We start from the raw sequence: 16599 nt of genomic DNA, 5'->3' as shown, positions 1-16599 counted from the left end.
CTACAAGGCCTCAACGGCCTCAGCAAAGACAGCAGAGAGCTGCAAGGCCGCAGCCTCCGCCCCAAACAGCTTCCACCTCTGGTTTTTGAAAGCAGTCCCGGAGAACAGAGCCAACCAAACCCCTTTCCAGATTTACCAGTAGGGGGAAGGATTTCCCAATTTTACAACGAATGGGAAAGCATCACCACAGATCAATGGGTCTTATCCATAGTTCATCAGGGTTACCACCTGGACTTCACAGCTCCCCCGCAGGAGTTTCCACCACAAAACTCCTATCTCGAACACAATCCTCAATTACAAATGGAATTATCTACTCTTCTGAAAGCAAAAGCTGTGGAACACGTACCACACTCACAGAAGGGAAGAGGATTCTATTCCCGATATTTCCTCATTCCAAAGAAAACCGGAGGACTTCGTCCCATTCTAGATCTCAGAAATCTCAACAAATTTCTAAAGAAAGAAAAATTCAGAATGGTATCATTAGGCACCATGCTTCCTCTCATACAAAGGGGGGATTGGCTTTGTTCTCTGGATCTCCAAGATGCTTATACTCACATACCTATATTCCCACCTCATCACAAGTACCTAAGATTCAAGGTGGGACACCAGCATTTTCAATACAGAGTCCTACCATTCGGCCTCGCCTCAGCTCCCAGAGTATTCACCAAATGCCTAGCAGTAATAGCAGGACATTTGCACAAACAAGGTGTTCATGTCTTCCCTTACCTAGACGATTGGCTGATAAAAAGCCAGTCACACCAAGGAGCACTAACTTCTCTACGTTACACAATACAGTTACTTCACAGACTGGGTTTTCTCATAAACTATCAAAAATCCCACCTCCACCCGTCTCATCTGCTACAATACATAGGAGCAGAATTAGACACAAACCTTGCACAGGCTTTTCTTCCAGAAGATCGTGCTCAAACACTGTCCCGGTTGGCGTACTCCATGTCCATACAACCACAAGTGACAGCTCATCAGTTTCTCATCTTACTAGGCCACATGGCTTCAACGGTTCATGTTACTCCGATGGCAAGACTTGCCATGCGACTAACCCAATGGACTCTTCGCTCACAATGGATCCAAGCCATTCAACCACTTCACTCTCGCATCCAAGTAACCCACCAACTACGCTCGTCGCTACAATGGTGGATACTCAAGGACAATTTGCGCAAGGGCCTACCCTTCCAAAAACCAATCCCTCAGATAACATTAACTACAGATGCATCCACATTGGGATGGGGAGCTCATGTGAACTCTTTCCAAACGCAAGGAACTTGGACAAAACTCGAAGCCACTTATCAAATCAATTTTCTGGAACTTCGAGCTATACGTTATGCGCTGCATGCGTTCAAGGACTGCCTTTCACACAAGACTGTGCTAATCCAGACAGACAATACTGTAGCCATGTGGTACATCAACAAACAGGGAGGTACGGGCTCGTATCTCCTTTGTCAGGAAGCGGCGCAAATTTGGGACTGGGCCTTGAACCAATCAATGTTCCTACAGGCCACTTATCTAGCAGGGATTCAAAATGTACTAGCAGACCGACTCAGTCGCCAGTTCCAACCACACGAATGGTCTCTAAATCCCTCTATTGCGACCAAAATATTCCAACGTTGGGGACAACCAACAACAGACCTCTTTGCGTCGCATCTGAACCACAAAGTGGACAACTTCTGTTCTCTGCACAAACAGAAGAACCAACCAGCCAAGGACGCCTTTGCTCGCCCTTGGAACTCAGGCCTACTATATGCGTATCCTCCAATACCGCTTATTACCAAGACGCTGGTGAAGCTACAGCAGGACAAGGGGTCCATGATTCTCATAGCCCCATATTGGCCTCGACAAGTATGGTTTCCCACACTGCTAGACCTGTCAATCAAGGATCCAATACGCCTGGGAGTGGCTCCCACTCTCATCACTCTGGATCAAGGCCGGTTGCGCCATCCCAACCTTCAATCCCTATCCTTGACAGCATGGATGTTGAAAGCTTGATCTTGCAACCTCTTAATCTCTCAACTAATGTTTCTCAAGTGCTTATAGCTTCCCGCAAACCTTCCACAAGAAAGAATTATTCTTTCAAATGGAAACGATTTACTTCCTGGTGCAAGCAAAACAATACAGATCCTTTCACTTGCCCCACAACTACTCTTCTAGATTATCTGTACTATCTCTCAGACTCTGGTCTTCAGACATCGTCAATCAGAGTACATTTGAGTGCAATCTCAGCTTATCACAACAAGATAGGAGATGCACCTATCTCCACACAACCTCTCGTCAGTAGATTCATGAGAGGTCTAACTCAACTTAAACCTCCAATTCGGCCCCCAGCTACACAATGGGACCTAAATCTGGTCTTAACAGGTTTAATGCGTTCTCCCTTTGAACCCATAGATACCTGTGAACTTAAATTTCTCACATGGAAAACTATTTTCCTCATAGCCATTACCTCAGCTAGGAGGGTTAGTGAATTACAAGCACTTGTCACATATGAACCTTATACAAAGTTTCTCCATGACAGAGTGGTTCTCCGAACACATCCAAAATTCCTTCCTAAGGTAGTTACGGAATTCCACTTAAATCAAACTATAGTTCTACCCACATTCTTTCCAAAGCCTCACTCTCATCAAGGCGAAAGAGCTTTGCACACTTTGGACTGTAAACGTGCATTGTCCTACTATTTGAATCGCACTACGTCCCTCAGAAAATCCAATCAGCTTTTTGTCTCTTATGACCCAAATAAGCCAGGTAAAGCAGTGGGAAAGCATACTCTATCCAATTGGTTAGCAGACTGCATACAATTTTGCTATACAAAAGCAGGCCTTCCTCTCCAAGGGCGAGTAAAGGCACATTCAGTACGAGCAATGTCAACCTCAGTAGCACATTTTCGTTCAGTACCAATCATTGACATTTGTAAAGCAGCAACATGGAGTTCCCTTCACACCTTTGCAGCTCATTACTGTTTGGACAAGGAAGGACGACAGGATTCAGCCTATGGACAATCTGTCTTAAAGAACTTGTTTCCAGTTTAATCCCAACTCCCTCTACATCCAGCCTACTGTGATCTTCGGCTGCATCATTTCCTCAAACATGCATAACTGCTAACTGCATGGACAATGACTCAGCCTCTAGCTTTATCCCAGGACTAGCATCCTGCTTGTCCTGGGATAAAGCAAAATTGCTTACCTTGTAATAGGTGTTATCCCAGGACAGCAGGATGTAGTCCTCACGAAACCCACCCGCCACCCCGAGGAGTTGGGCATCAGACTTTATTTATATAATTTTTGGCTAACGCTTATTGCTACATACAAGACTGGAGTGAGACCCCTGTGGCAGGGAATATCATGGCATGCCGGGCATGCTCAGTAGCCTCAGGCAGCCAGTTAAAAGCTTCTAGAAACTTGCCAGAAGTTTTCCCGCTTAAGGGCTCCGTAGATGACGTCACCCATATGTGAGGACTACATCCTGCTGTCCTGGGATAACACCTATTACAAGGTAAGCAATTTTGCTTTATACAAATTTCAATATAACAACCATTAAAGACAACGAACAAGTTAATAAGCAAGGTCACAACAGATCCGGTCTAGAACAGAGCTACATCCATAGGAACACTATATCCTAACTCCCCCACCCCTTAGTCCCTTATTGTTATTATGATTATTATTATAATAATTCTCCACAATGCACATAATTCTCCACTATGCAAATTCCGAAGAAAAGAAAAAGAAAAAAGTCATAGCCAGGAGAACAATCTCCAGCAGTCCCATGGCTGTTGAGGCGAACCAATTGGAATTATAGCTTGGCAGTTGTTTCTTGCAGCGGGAATGAGACGTACAGCAATAAGCCCCCAGAAATAACCGTCCAAAAATGTTATTTATTTATTTATTTAACAGTTTTATATACCGACCTTCATATTAAATAACCATATCTGATCGGTTTACATTTAACAAGGGGTATAACTGGAGTAACAATTCAAGTGAACGAAGATAACAATAGGTAGGAATAAGTCAAAGTTACAATCAACAGGGGAGGAGAACTTGGAAGCTTGCAACAAGCTGGAAGGAAGATAAGGCAGGAAGAAATTATAACGTATTACAACGTATTACCAAAGAGCGTACAGGTTAAAGCTTAAAAGGTGCTTTAACCTGGAAGTTTAATCTAGAAGTTTCAGAGTCCATTGTTCATGAGTATAAATGCCAGGCTGGGTTAGATTGAAGGACAACTAGTGAAAGACTGGTGGATCGGCAAAGGCTTGGTGAAAGAGCCAGGTTTTAAGTCTTTTTCTGAAAGTTAAAAGGCATGGCTCTAATCTGAGATTTGATGGGATGCTATTCCAGATAGATGGGCCTGCTATCGAAAAAGCTCTGTCTTTGGTCGTAGAGAGGCGTGAGGCTTTAGTGGGGGGATATTTCAGAGTGCCTTTGTGAATATCTCTAGTAGGTCTGTTAGAGGAGTGGAGTTTGAATGGGATTTCCAGGTCGAGTTGAAGTTGATGATGGATGGTTTTGTGGATTAAGGTGATTGATTTGTATAGAATCCTGAAATTCACTGGTAGCCAATGTAAGTTCTTGAGGATGGGTGAGATGTGTTCGCCGCGGCTTGTACTGGTCAACAATCTCGCTGCCGCATTTTGTATCATCTGCAGTGGTTTGGTCGTGGATTTGGGGAGGCCGAGGAAAAGGGCACTACAGTAGTCTATTTTGGCGAATAGAAGCGCTTGGAGAACTGTCCTGAAGTCGTGGAAGAATAAGAGTGGTTTCAGTCGTTTTAGAACCTGAAGTCTGTAGAAGCAGTCTTTGGAGGTTGTATTGACCATTTTCTTTAGGTTTAATCGATTGTCTAGAATTGCCCCAAGGTCTCTAACCTGCTTACAGGCAATGAGAGAATGGAGTGGTGATGGAGGGGAGATATTGTTTTCGTTTGAGGAGATGTGGAGAAGTTCTGTCTTTGAGGCGTTGAGTACCAAGTTTAAGCTGTTGAGTAGGTTAGTGATGGATAGAAGGCATTTATTCCAATGGGTGAGCGCTTTTGAGATTGATTCAGTTATGGGGATTAGAATCTGCACGTCATCTGCGTACAGATAATGAATTAGGTTTAGGTCTGTTAACAGTTGGCAGAGGGGGAGGAGGTATATGTTAAAGAGGGTTGGAGATAAGGAGGATCCTTGTGGTACACCAAGGGTTGATTTTGTTAAGGGTGACTATTGTTAATTTTGACTTTAAAAGTCCTATTGCTGAGGAAGGACTTGAACCAGTTGTGGGCAGATCCGGAGATGCTGATATCTGCTAGGCGATCCAGCAGGATGGTATGGTTGACGGTGTCGAATGCCGCCGAGATGTCTAACAGAACTAGTAAAAAGGAGTGTCCTTTGTCTAACCCCATGATTATATGGTCTGTAAGTGAAATGAGGAGGGTTTACGTGTTGCGTGATTTGCAGAAACCATGTTGCGATGGGTATAGGATCTGTGGTCTTCTAGGTATTCAGAAAGCTGGGAGTTTACCAGTTTCTCCGTTAGTTTGGCAAGAAATGGGAGGTTAGAAATGGGTCTGAAATTAGCTGGTACATTTGGGTCTAAATTGTGTTTCTTGAGGAGGGGCTTGAGTGAGGTGGTTTTTAGGTTGTCTGGGTAGCTTCCTTGAGTTAGAAGGCTGTTTATGATGCTGGTCAGAGGTCCTGAGATCGTGTTTGGGATGAGCAGCAGGAGTCTCGATGGGATATTATCAGCCGGATGGCTAGATGGTTTCTGGCTTTTTAGAAGGGATTCAATCTCTTTAGTGGAGATTGATTAGAATCTGTCAAATTTAGGTCGAGTAAGAGAATTGGGATTCTCGCCTAACTTGATAGGTGTTGTAATTGGAGGAAGGAGGGCGAGGGTATTTAAGATCTTCTGTTGAAAGAATGCAGCGAGCTCATTTGCTTTGGAAAGAGCTTGTTCGTCTGGTATGAGAATAGGGCTTATGCATCATACTGGAAATGGTGTATTTTGTTAGCATAGTATTCCTTTTTTTTCTGTAGAATGGCGGTCCTGTAGTGATGTAAGAATCCCTTGTATGCTGAGAGGGTAGATGAATTGGGAGTTTTGCGCCATCTATTTTCTTTATGGCGTAGGTTCTGTTTCATCTGTTTAAGTTCGGTGCTGAACCAGGGTTGATTTCCCTTTTTTGTAGGGTTGATTGATTTGGAGACTATTGGGCACCATTTGTTTGCGACTGCTTCTGTAATCTTTTGCCAGGAGGATAGGGCTGATTCAACAAAAAAAAAAAAATGATTCAACAAAATGTTGTCACATGTGTCTGTGTTAAAGTCCAATATTTTGCTTCTCGCCTGATGGTTGAGAGTCATAAGGTACGGAGTCCAGATGTCAAGAAATTGGTCTTGTTTCTTGGGCGAAGAGGCCGTTTTTGCTGAGAGCTGCTCATAGACTACCATTTGATGAAGTTTTAGGCGCCAGTGGGTAAATGTCGGTGGGTCTTTTGCCAGCCATTGAGACAGTATTGTCTGTTTAGCTAAGAGAAAGCCTTTGCCTAAAAGGCTACAGGAAGCCGGAGAGTACACTCTAAAGGTCGAGCTCTCAAACAGATGTGTAAGGCACAGTAGCGGGATTTGTGGAATGTTACAATGCAAAAGGCGGCCCATGTATCCCAAGATTTTTGTCCAGAACTGATGAATAACGGTACAGTCCCAAAAATTGTGACGAAGCGTCACATTTTCAACCCCACACTTGAGACATGATGAGGAGGGGGCCATCTTCCATTGAAAAGCCTGTAAAGGAGCAACATAGATCCTGTGTAGTGTTTTATACTGCACTTCTCGCAGCTGTACATTTTCTGTACATCGAGCAATCCGCTGGAAGCAACTTATCATTTGTCGTGAAGAAAGCTGACGTATATCTTTAGCACAGGTGGCGGTTAGATAATTGATCCGGTCGGATCAATAGGAAGATTAAGGAACATGACGTGTGTTGCGAAGAGGAGGGAAAAAAAAGCTTCCAGTTTATCCACAGTGACCTGTGTCTCAGGCGTCCCCTCCCACGTAGCGAGGTAGTGCCGAATTTGTAGATAAGCAAAAAAACTAGTTCGTGGGATCTCATATTGAACCTGTAAGTCCGTGAAGGAGCACAGCCTCCGCGTAGTCAGGTCTATTAATTGCTCGATATGCGTAAGGCCCAGATTAGTCCATTGGAGGAACATCGAATTATCCCAACTTGGGGGAAAAAAGGGGCAATCCTTGAATCGTCGCAAAATGTAGCGTCCTCCATGGGACATTAAGTTGCATGCATAATCGTTTCCATACCGTCCGACAGGCTGTGATATACGGGAAGGTCCGCAGATGTAACGGCAGAGCTGATCTAGGGGCTATAAGAAGATTACCAATAGCAATAGGCTTACACCAGTCCTGGAGTAGGTCTTTTTGTATAAAGATACTCATATCTCTTAGCCAGTCCCGAAGGTGACAAAGCAAGCTGGCCATATTGTACAGATGAATGTTCGGACATGCTAGGCCCCCCTCCGGAGCGGTGTGCATAAGCGTTGTCAAACCGAGCCTTGCCTTCTTGTTTCTCTAGATGAAACGGCGAAGCGCCGCATGTAAGTCTGTGATGTGAGGTTTCCGAATCCAAAGTGGTAACATGTGCATAACATATGGCCATTTGGGCAATTCAATCATTTTGAATAGTTGAATCCTTCCAGAGAGAGACAAGGGCAATGTCATCCATTCAGACAATTTTTTGTTTTGTCTTTGCAAGCAAAGGTAAAATGTTAATATTGTACAAATAGAGTTAGTTTTTGGGTACTTGCCAGGTTCTAATAGAGTTAGCTTTTGGGTACTTGCCAGGTTCTTATGGCCTGGATTGGCCACTGTTGGAAACAGGATGCTGGGCTTGATGGACCCTTGGTCTGACCCAGTATGGCATTTTCTTATGTTCTTATGTAAATTATTAACATCAACCGGAATTCGAATACCCAGATATTTCATCTCGGAGGTAACCCATCGTAACGGGAAATCTCCAGGCCAGAGTGCTTTAACTGAACCCAGGACATCAATTGCTTCGGATTTCTCTCTGTTAATTTTCAACCCCGAGAAAAGTCCGAATTGGGCTTGCAATTCCAGAACTCTGGGTAGAGAAACAGTTGGGTTAATAAAAAAAATTAAGACATCGTCTGCAAATGCAGCTGTTTTAAAATGGATTTTTCCCACTTGCAGCCCCGTTACAGCCGGGTCTTCATTAATAACTCACAACAAGGGGTCTAAGGATAAGATATAAAGTAAAGGTGACAATGGGCAACCCTGACATACCCCCCTGTGGAGCGCAAACGGGGCAGACATTATTCCATTAGCAACTATCATAGACTGGGGATGTCTATACAGCGCAGCTATGCTGTCTAGTACAGTGCCTTGAAAGCCAAAGTGGTGTAAAATAGAAAATAAATAATCCCAAGCCACCCATCCAAAAGCCTTTTCGGCGTCAAAACCCACAGCTAAAGCTGGAATACGCTGAGCCTTACAATGGGTCATAGCTAACCAAAGGCTAAGCAGATGTTTACTAGCTTTCCTCCCTTTCACAAAGCCCACCTGACTGTCCGAGATTAGAGTTGGCAACACTTTGTTTATTCTATTGGCCACAATCCTGGCGAACAATTTGACGACATAATTCAATAAAGATATAGGACGGTATGAAGCAGGGTAATAGTGGGTCTTTGCCGCCTTTGGGGAGAACGGTTATATATGCCATTGTGGCTTCGTTAGATAGCCCCTCTTTTGGTACGGTTGAAAAATAAAGTTGTAAAGGGTCCCCCACCTCCAGTTTCAATAATTTATAAAAATCAGCATTAAGCCCATCGGGTCCAGGTGCTTTATGAGACTTACTCGCTCCAATGTTCTCCCATTTTTCCTGTTTTGTAATGGAGGCATTTAACTGTTGTAATTGGACCTCATTTAATTTAGGTATGACCAAATTCTGAAAGAAATTGGACTCTGCAAGAGAGGCCTGTGGAGAGAGATCATTCGCATATAGGCTTTCATAAAATTTCCGAAATATGGCACAAATTTGTGCACCAGAAGAGTGATGTGTGCCGCCTGTATCTTTCAAAGCCGGGATAAACGCCGTTCCCCTTTGAGCTTTTACTTGATTTGCTAACAGTTTTCCCATTTTGTTACCATATCTATATAAATTATGAGAGTAATACAGGAGATCCTTCTGCATACGTTGATGGATGTAGCAATTTAAAGTGCATAAAAGGTCTCTGTAATTACTCTTAGTTTGCATCGAGGGGTGAACTATTAGTTGCCTTTTTGCTTTAGTGACCTCTCGACCCAGGTCTAAAATCTGCTGATTGGCTAATTTCCATTGCCGGATGACACATGCTATGATCTCTCCTCGCATAGCCGCCTTCCCCGCCTCCCAAAATAGGGCTGGTTGATCTACATGTAGGGAGTTGTGATGCGCGTATTCGTTCCACTTGTCCCTCAGATAGGTGCGAAACCCCCACGTCGTCCGACAAATGAGCAGGAAATCGCCAACGTGTTTGATTCGACCTGGGGCCTCCTAATTTCACATTTACCCAGATCATGGCATGATCAGAGCACTCCTCCGGTCCTATCTCAGCCGTTTCTAGCACATTAAAGCAGGGAGTGGAAACAAAAATATAGTCCAGTCTAGCCATAGAAAGGTGTGCTCTGGCTATATGAGTGTAATTACGCAGTTCCGGGTGGAGAATTCTCCACAGGTCAACAAGTTGCATTTGCTGACATAAATACGGCAGACCCTTGTTACATCCCTGTCTATGCCCTGTCCCCGTCCCTGTTCTATCTGGACTGACATCCATCACCTGGTTAAAGTCCCTAGCGACAAACAACAATCCTTTTTGGTGAAGCGCTAAAAACTGAATCAAACTAACAAAAAAATCATGTTGATATGTATTGGGGCCATAGACACTGCATAGCGTGACTACTGTACCAAACAATTTCCCCGTCACCAAGACACATCTACCCTCTATGTCTGAGAAGGAGCTCGCTTCCTCAAACACTGCATTTTTCCCGATGAGGATTGCGCCCCCCCCCCCCCCCCCTTTCCTCTTCACAGCTGGAGAATAATACACTTGTGACACCCAGTCCCTGCCTAACTTCTGACTTTCATGGGCCGTTAAGTGTGTTTCTTGTATAAAAGCAATGTTTGCCTTATGCCTCCTTAAAGATTGTAAAACTTTAGCCCTTTTGATTGGAGAGCCAAGACCTGCCACATTCCAAGAAATGCAGTGAAGTTGCTCAGCCATAATCAGTAGGGAAAGAGCATTTTCCTTGAGTAAGAGAAGCCTCGATCTTTGGGATCCACCCCTCCCAGCCTAGGGGCAGACCTATAACAAAAAAAGTCTCCACATACTGTAGCATACAGTTAGTGTGCAACCATTCTCAGAACTATCTAGATCATGTATCCTGATTAAAAACATAGTGCATAGTAGTAACAATCCCTCCCCTCCCCCCCTCATTGTACCCCAACCAACACTAACGTCCTCCATTAAAGGGAGGAAAGAGACCACCTGTTCCACCTCCCCCGCCAACATTATACCTGTACAAACAGTAAACTTTACAGGCTAATATTAATAAGGCTTTAGGGGCATTACAGCACTTGTCGGTGTAATAAAGAGCCAGTAAAAAGACCAACACCAGCTACAATAATGAAAAACAACAAGCCCCTCTGGGAAGGGGGATCACCTAGAGTCCACCTTCTCAGCTAAAAACTGCTTCGCCTTCTCCACCGAATCAAAGTTGTGCCAGGTTCCACTGTATTCCATCCGAAGCCGGGCAGGATATTGTAGATTAAATCTTAGCTTCCTTTTGAACAAATCAGCACAAATTGGGGAGAATTCCTTGCGTTTTGCAGACACAGCTGCAGAATAGTCCTGAAAAAGCATAATTTTATGGTTCTCATAAAGCAAGGTATCACACTTGCGATATGCTTGTAATAGAGCAGTCTTATGCTGAAAATTCAGAAAACGGGCTATAGAGACCCTGGGTTTTGTGGCGTCTGGTTTTTTTTATCCCTAACCGGTGTGCTCTTTCAACTACTGCCTTGCCCTCCATTTCTGGGAGACCCAATGCTGCAGGCAGCCATGTTTCCAATATATGAGCCAGCTCCCTGTCTGCCACCGACTCAGGGAACCCCACAAACCTCAAGTTGTTCCTGCGGGACCTGTTCTCCAGGTCTTCAACCTTGTCCTCGAGATCAGTGAGTTGTTTTTTCAAGGTCCCATGGTTTTGTAAAAGATGCTGGGTTTCCGATTCCACGTCTGCTATGCGCTGCTGCGTATCTGCTACCTGCTGCTTGATTTCTTGCAAGGTTTCATTGCCCAGACTGATTTTATGAGCCAGTTCACTAAAGCGTGGTTCCAGGGCTTGAACAACTGCTAGAGTGACATCTCCCACAATATCGGATTTGTCTCCCGTCACACCGGGGCTCGGGGGGCCCGCGGCCATCTTGGTTTCACTCTGCCGGCAGGAAAGTTTGTCCCTGCGTTGCGGTTTCGCCGTCATGGTGGTCTCGTCAGCCCGGAAAAATGCGTCAATTTTCTTCTGTGTCTCCTGATCTGCTGGGGACGCCACTTTGTTCTGGTTTTTGTGAGCCCAAATCGCTGCGAAGTAGCAGGGAAGCTGGGAGCACGGTCTGCACGCAGCTTACCGGCTCATCGGGTCACGTGGTCTCCTGTCAGTGCCCTCTTTAATATATAGTGTCACCCCTCCAATTTGATCCATGCTATCATTTCTATATAATTTGTACCCTGGAATCAAATTGGTTATGCTGCTTCTGCCAGATCTCTGAGAAGACATTTATATCAACTTATACACACATATATGCAGTACTAAATACTCTTAACTCTCCCATTTTATTTTTTAGATTTCTAGCATTTGTATAGAGACATTTCAAAGTATGTTTTTTGTTTGCTTTAAAAACCTGCTTATCAGTTGACAGCGGTAATTTGGTATCTGCTCGTAAAGGCATGTCCACTTTAGCATTTATTGCAATCTTTCTATTGGGATGCCCTAATTTCTCTGTTCTGTTAGTATCCTTCAAAGATACATCTGAGCCATGCACTCCTGAGCAACTGTCAGCTTTCCCCCACCATGTAGTTTAAAAGCTAGGGATGTGCAGCAGGGACGGATTTGTCCCATTCGGGATTCAGATTCGTAGGGGCCCAAATCCATTGCATCCGTTCTCGGGGGCCCCCGATCCGTTCATATGTCAAAAATACATTCGTTCCCCCCAAAAAACCCCATCCCAACCCTTTAAAGTTATTTATCTACAAACCCCTTCCCTCAAGACTTGCCAAAAGTACCTGGTGGTCCAGCGGGGTTCCTGGAGCGATCTCCTGCACTCGGGCTGTCGGCTGCCAGTATTCAGAACGGCGCCGATAGCTCCTGTGACATAGTAAGGGCAAAGGCTATCGGCGCCGTTTTGAATACTGGCAGCCGACAACCAGAGTGCAGGAGATCACTCCAGGACCCCCGCTGGACCACCAAGGACTCCTGACCCCCCCACCACCAAGACTTGCCAAAAGTCCCTGGTGGTCCAGCGGGGGTCCTAGAGCGATCTCCTGCACGCGGATCTTCGGCTGCTGGTATTCAAAATGGCGCCGATAGCCTTTGCCCTTACTATGTCACGGGGGCTATTGGCGCCATTTTGAATACCGGCAGCCGACAGCCCGAGTGCAGGAAGTTGCTCCAGGAACCTCGCTGGACCACCAGGTATTTTTGGCAAGTCTTGGGGGCATCAGGAGGGTGGGGGGCCTATTCGTGGGGGTTCGCCATACGTTTTGGAACCCCCACGAATACAACGCATATGGCATATACGTTGCGGATTCACAATATGTCGAAAATGAATGCACATCCCTATTAAAAGCTGTGCTGTCTCCTTTTTAAAAGCTAGTACCAGCAGCATGGTTCCACTTTGGTTAAGGTGGAGCCCATCCCTTCCCCAAAAAGATGCCCAGTTCCTACCAAATCTAAACTCATCTTCCCTGCACCTTTGTCTCATTCATGCACTGGAGCTCTGCCTGCCTCTGGAGTCCTGCACACAGAATGGGGAGCATTTCTGAGAATGCTACTCTGGAGATTCAGGATTTTAACTTTCTATCTATAATCCTAAATTTGACTTCCAGAACCTCCCTCCTGCACTTTCCTATGTCATTGGTACCCATGTGTATTAAGACATCCAGGTCCTCTCCAACACTACCTAAATTCCTATCTGTGACACGTGAAACCCGCTATCTTCACACCAGGCAGGTAGGTTACCAAACGATTTTCACATCCAGCCACCCAGCTATCTGCATTCCTACTGTAATATATTTGACCATAAAATGTTTTCATTTGAAGAAGTAAACTATCCAATGGATGGTAATTTGTTGGTCTCATCTGTTTCAATGTTTAGAGTAACCTAATGGTTAAAGCAGCAGGTTGCAAACCAGGGCTTATTTATATTTTTATTTGATTAGACTTATATTCCGCTTTTTAGCATTTCAAAGCAGATTAGATTCAGGTACTGTAGGTATTTCCCTATCCCCAGAAGGCTCAGAATATGTGGCCTGGATTCACAATTGCAATGTATTATCATGGAAGGAGCCAAATATCACGGGGAAGAGTTCCTAAAAAAAATGTTGTGGTAGTATCGCCACATTGTTTTCTCATATTAAAAGCTCGCAAGACAAAACAACGCAGCAGATGCATTGGTAAATTGCAATGGCGGCTCCCAATAAATGGGGACACCATTGCCTTAAACTTGCATTGCCCAGGGCTAAAGGGCTCTCAGGCCCTTCAGAAGAACACAGATGCCTTTTTAGATAATGGGATGTGGGAGGAGGGCCTGGGGAGCCCAGGAGGGAGACCCACTATATTAAATTTTTTTTTAAGACTTGGGGGTCACTATACTACCAATGGTGTCTTTTATGAATTAGGGGTTGAGGGGGAGGGGGTTTACTAACTCTTACCTATTTTTATGGAGGAGGGGTGGGGGTTTAAGCCATGTGGACAAAGTTGGGCCTGGGAGGGGAGGGGGGGGGGGGGGTCGTCATTGGGTGACCCATTACATCTATTTTTTTTCTGTTAACTTTTTTGGGCGTGGCTACTTCTAGTAGTGGTCCCGTGGTGGGAAGAGGGGGTGAAGTTAGACCTCCCGGTCACTTTTTTCCCACTTAACTGGCCATCATATGTTTCAGACATATTACCTTTTAAATTTAGTACAGTATTATCAAGATCGTGTGCTCCCAGGGTCTCGATGCTCCCGCGGTAGTTTAGCAATGTCCCAAAAGCTGTAGATAAAATAACATGACTGACAAAATTCTAAGTAAACCATGGTATACCAGTGAACTAAAAAAAGATAAAACAGGAGCTCAGATCCAAGGAACGCATCTGGCGCAGACAACCCTCCCCCACTCACAAAGCAATATATAAACACACACTACACACTTACCGCCAAGCCACCCTCCAAGCTAAACGGGACTTCTATTCATCCAAAATCCATGACTACCAATTCAACTCTAATGCCCTATTCTCTTATGTTGCAGATCTCATTAAGTCATCTCCCCCCCACCTCCCATGAAGAAAATACTAAGGAAAAATGTGAAGAACTTGCAAAGTACTTCCCTAACAAAATCTCTAATATCCTCCTTCGCTTCCCCACTAAGCCCACCCATTCCCCTCCACTTCCTAACCTCAATAGCAGCAGTCTTGGATCCCTCGACCTTACAACCACCATGGAGATAGAAACCATCTTAAAAAAGATGAAACCTGCCTCCCATATAGCAGACACTATTCCCTCAAAAACCCTACTTTCCATACCCTTCACCATTGCCAAACCCCTAGTCGATATAATAAATTGCTCTTTGACCTCCGGCAAAGTCCCAGACCCCCTCAAACTTGCTGTCATCAAGCCTCTCCTTAAAAAGCCTGCCCTCGACCCCGCCGACCCAACAAATTACCGGCCTATTTCCAACCTGCCTTTCCTCTCCAAGATCCTGGAGAAGGTAGTCAATACCCAACTCACAGACTATCTTGAAGACCACAATATCCTTCACCCATCCCAATTTGGTTTCTGTAAAGGTCGTAATACCGAGAATCTCCTGTTAGCAATCACAGACACTATTCTCATAGGCATGGACCAAGGAAAAAGGTTTCTACTTGCCATCTTAGATATCTGAGCAGCATTTGACACGGTCAACCATCAAATCCTTCTTTCTCGGCTAGCAGAAATAGGCATCTCTGACACAGCACTTTCATGGTTCTCCTCCTACCTCACCCTCCATTCTCTGTAAGAGACCTAGGAGTCACCCTAGACCAACACCTTAACTTTAAACCACACATTAAGTCCTTACTAAAAGGGGGTTTCTACAAACTCCGCATCCTCCAAAAGCTTAAGCCTCTTCTCCATGCCCCGGACTTCCGTCTAGTCCTGCAAACGACCATCCTCTCAAAATTGGACTACTGCAGCTCCCTTCTTATAGGCCTCACATACTCCACCATTAAACTCCTACAAATCCTACAGAACACCATGGCGAGAATCATCACCAACACTCAAGAGAAAACACATTACCCCCATACTAAAGGATCTGCACTGGCTTCCCATCCCTTTCCGTATTCATTATAAAATCCTCACTATCCTTCACAATGTGCTCCACAAAAATAAGACCGCTTGGCTGAAGGCAATGCCCCACTTCCATTCATCTAAGCGCCCTGCGAGATCCGCCCTTGCGGGCACCCTGCATACCCCACCCCTCAAAACTGCACGCCTTACCACGACCAGAGAAAGAGCCTTCACTATAGTGGGCCCTACCCTCTGGAATTCACTCCCCACCTACCTATGTCTTGAACCATCCTTGCATACTTTCAAAAAAGGCATCAAGACATGTCTGTTCAGGCAGGCCTATCCAGATGCCAATTAAACCTCGATCTCCTCCCCCACCACTCAATTCTCTTCCACCCCCCTGGTACTTATGTTCCATGATTATGATATTGTTCTTTAGTTGCTCATGACTAACACTATTATCCTTTGTACTCCCCCCCCCCCCCCCCCCCCCCCCCCCCCCGTTGATGTAATTTAAGGAAATGATGTAAATAAGTTACCTTCGTTATATTATTATGGTTGCTCCGTTCTACTTTACTTCTGCGCTTTTCTCTGTTTCTGTCTTTCTCCCTTCCCATCCCCTCTCCCCCCTTTTCTCGCCTGCTCCCACTTCCTTCTCCTCGTTCATTATAACTCCTCCTTCCTGAGTTAATTGTAAACCGGTGTGATGTGTATTACGAATGTCGGTATATTAAGTTATTAAATAAATAAAATAAATAAATATTATTTTATTTATATAGGATTAGTATGCATGAGCTGCTTTGCATGAATTTGCAAAATTCATGCATGCAAGTGCCATGCAAAGCTTTCATTGTAGTAGGGGTGGGAATCTTGCCCAAAATATGTGCAATATTGCCACGATAGGGCTAAATTGCATGTAGTGTTTATATATGAAGTAAATTGACCAAGGTCACAAGGAATGGCAGTGGGATTTGAAATTTGGCATCCCTGTTTCATAGCCCACTGCTCTAACCACTAGGCAGCT

General features: G+C 44.7%; 1 protein-coding gene across 1 annotated transcript in view; it reads left to right on the top strand.

Annotated features, from left to right (window-relative positions):
• Positions 1–16599, top strand: part of LRRC56 (leucine rich repeat containing 56) — a 435597-nt gene that overhangs the window by 362460 nt on the left and 56538 nt on the right. The gene's annotated exons all lie outside the window — the stretch shown is intronic.

The sequence above is a fragment of the Rhinatrema bivittatum genome, chromosome 17 (assembly GCF_901001135.1).
Source record: "Rhinatrema bivittatum chromosome 17, aRhiBiv1.1, whole genome shotgun sequence".
Taxonomy (NCBI): domain Eukaryota; kingdom Metazoa; phylum Chordata; class Amphibia; order Gymnophiona; family Rhinatrematidae; genus Rhinatrema; species Rhinatrema bivittatum.
Note: the sequence above shows the minus strand (reverse complement) of the source record. Positions and strands in the feature narration are given on the sequence as shown.